The sequence below is a fragment of the Halyomorpha halys genome, unplaced genomic scaffold, assembly GCF_000696795.3.
Source record: "Halyomorpha halys isolate HHAL.00 unplaced genomic scaffold, Hhal_1.1 Scaffold1078.1, whole genome shotgun sequence".
NCBI classification, from domain to species: Eukaryota; Metazoa; Arthropoda; class Insecta; order Hemiptera; family Pentatomidae; genus Halyomorpha; species Halyomorpha halys.
In genome coordinates, this window is record NW_027110826.1 from 59,141 (window position 1) to 62,377 (window position 3,237).

The 3,237-nt window shown below is 29.9% G+C and overlaps 1 long non-coding RNA gene across 1 annotated transcript in view; it reads left to right on the forward strand.

Annotated features, from left to right (window-relative positions):
• The window catches only part of LOC136796136 (uncharacterized), a 69,776-nt gene that overhangs the window by 11,921 nt on the left and 54,618 nt on the right, over positions 1–3,237 (forward strand). The window contains exon 2 of the long non-coding RNA XR_010843836.1: positions 1,699–1,755. This is a non-coding gene — a long non-coding RNA (uncharacterized lncRNA). The remainder of the gene's footprint in view (positions 1–1,698; positions 1,756–3,237) is intronic.

Consider the following 3,237-nt stretch of genomic DNA (forward strand, 5'->3'; position numbering starts at 1 on the left):
AAATTTTGAGAACTTAAAACACTTATCACTATCAATAATTATTTTGACTGATAGTGATAAAATCATATTGATCCGAATGTATCTTTTCAATGATAGTTAAAAAAAAAATCGGGATAAATATGTAGATTATCAGTAATTTTAAAAAGAAAGGAAAACAGATATACCAAATTATATACTTATTTTACGATATAAAATAAATATACCAAAAGAAAAACAAAGTTCATTGTCAAAAATTGCTTTATTCAAACAATAATATAACATAAATATGCATGTATAAAAAAAATCGTATAATTAAAAAGTTTATATATAATCAATACAGTCTGAATCAAGTCAATAGAATTTTCACCAATATTAAGTATAAACTATCAGCTAAATATATTCATTATTATTTTTTTTTTTTATTATTTTAGTTATTTTTTAATTAATAATTTTAGTCATTATTGCCTTAAAAGTCTGAAATTTGTATTAGTACTTATTGTCTTAATTTCTGAATTTAAATGTATAACTATATCAGCTATATTAAATGTTTAACTTTAAACTAGCTGTTACATTTTGTTTTTTTATACCCTCTAATGTTAAAAATCTTGGTAAACAGCAGTCTTCATACTTTAAAATTTTTATAGTGTAATTTAAATGCAGGCAGTATGATGGCTCAGTGGTAAGGTGCTGAGAATCCAATTGTGACAGTTTTTCTTACTCACTTATTTTCTATTACTCTGTAACCATGAGTCAACCCTGTTGGTCCTGGAGCCCTCTTGGGATCACAGCCACATAAAGTGGGTACATTTAATTGGGAAAAAATCAGGCAGTTAGGCGTAATCTTGAAAAAATCACCTTCTTGTCTAACCGTTCTTAAAACTGCACCTCCTTACAAAGTACTGAACCACCGACCCTTCTGAGTCTTAGTAGTTCAAACTATTATTATTATTATTATTAGTTTACATGCAACTGCAAGGTAAAAAATAACATTAGTTCCCTATCTCTTTTCGACTATAACATAAACATAGTTTGGAATTTTCTTTAGCAGATAAAAAAGCTTCTTTATAAAAAGTTTGTAAATCCATTTTACTAGTTGGAAATCATAATATCTTATAAATTAAGCACCATAAAACATAATAGAATGCACAACCAACTGAAATTATTTTTATGATGATACAATTTTTACATACATATTTCAAAACTAAAGGTTTACAAGGATTAAATTACCTCTTGAAGTTAACTTTTAAATTTTTGTTGTTCTTCTAACTAGAATGATTTTATTCGATTACTCTATTTGAATGATAAATAAAACCAGGACATAACTGAAGGATCAGACCATCTGCCAGAACTCTGATTTTCAATTTAATTTTACAGCAAATCTCTTGGTCACCGTCATGGTATCCTATGAGGTGGATTGTATGTGGATATAATTGTGGTAGGTAGAGTCGAATATGGATTGACCTGAGGATTTGAAATTTTGGAGTGGATAAGGGTGAAGGACATAAGGGATATGAAGGCTATTATATTGAATTTGTTGGCAATGTAATAAGGGCTATGACTATAGATTTAAGAAAGGATTGGATATGTTTGAACGTTTTCCTGTCCCCCACAGTTCATTAGACAAATGTCCACTAAAGAGAATTTAGTGACAAAATCAGAAATAATGTTATTTTAATAAAAAATAAGAACTAATTTGAAAATTATTTTGTATGATTACAGGATGATTGGTGTTCGATTGTGAATTATCTTCAGGAATCTTGCCGGAATAATAATAAGGTAAGGGGTAATTATAATAAAAAGATTTTTATCATATAGTGAATAAAATTACAGTGAAACCTATAACATACAGCTATGGGATTCTAATGGATTTAGCTCTTGCAGAGGGATGACCCCTGAGGAACGTTATACAATTGCACATTAAAAAAACTAATCTTCTCATAAAAGGAAGATGGTTTGGGTGCAATAAAACAAAAAAACTCAAATTTTAATTAAATTATTTTGTAAGTCAATGTTTCGCCAAGTTGCATGGCTTCATCAGGGCTAAAAAATATACTAATACTAAAAATATGTTGAAAATAGGGTAATAAGACACAAAGTAAAATAAGGTGGGGTAGAAAATTATGTAAATATAAGTGAAAAAAAATTTAAATAGGATGTAACAATTAAAAAAAAAATTAATTCTGTACCGTTACAACTGATAAAGGGTCAGGGGTGTAGTATTTTGCAAGGCAGTGCTATATGTATTATATATGTATATATAATTTGATCAGAATCACACTCGGCCCCCAGATTTTTACCTACTTTATGAGGCTGGGTGGACTCCGGAGAGCTACCAAACCCACAGGACTGATTCAACTGCTATAGTGAAACAGATAATAATTATCTGCCACAGCCGGATTTAACCAGGGTACTTGTAGTTAGTAGTCCATTGCCTTACCAATGAGCTACCCATTCTAACCAGATGTACAATAATAAATTTATATAAAAAAATGACATCAACTATGAGATTTAAAGTTTCTCTCATAATAAGGTACTGGTATTTGGAGGAGGGAACAAGTCTGGCAAGTGAGCCTAGTGGTCCTTTTTATCAACCCCTGATGGCTACCTTAGTTGCTTTTGCGTGCTAACTAAGGTGGGAGTGTCAAGATTCATCAGGACCGCCGAAAAATAAATGTTAACTGCCCCATGTGGGAATCAAACCCACAACGTTCTGAACCGAACGCACTGGGACCTGTGCCCCAACCCGTACGACTGTCACGTCCCTCTCATAATAAGGTGACAATGTAAGAAAATTTATAACATGAAATAAAAGTAAACTAAAGTGTGGTTAATTATATAATTTAGTATAAATTATTAAATTAGAATAAAAGTAAAGAATCTCCTTTATTTTTTACTTGTATTCTTATTCCTATTTTTCTGTCTTATAGTTCATACTATATTTTTAAAATACAGGCTCAGAATTTTGGATTAGGCTGCAAAAAGTTTTTAGCTTGTTGTGAGGAGTAAATTTATATTTAACATTGATGGCCAGGTTAGCTGAAAGATAAAGTAACAATAAAGAATGTTTGAGACTTAGCTTGGATACAAATTATTTTATTTTAATGCTGTATGTTGTTTAAATTATTATTTCATAATTTTGTTTTTTATCTCTGTACAGTACACTGTTGTCGACATCGATATTGTGCAACAGATGTTTATGATTAGAATGCTTGTAGTTTTGTCTGTATTTTTGGATTTTATTAAGTGTAATTATGGAGT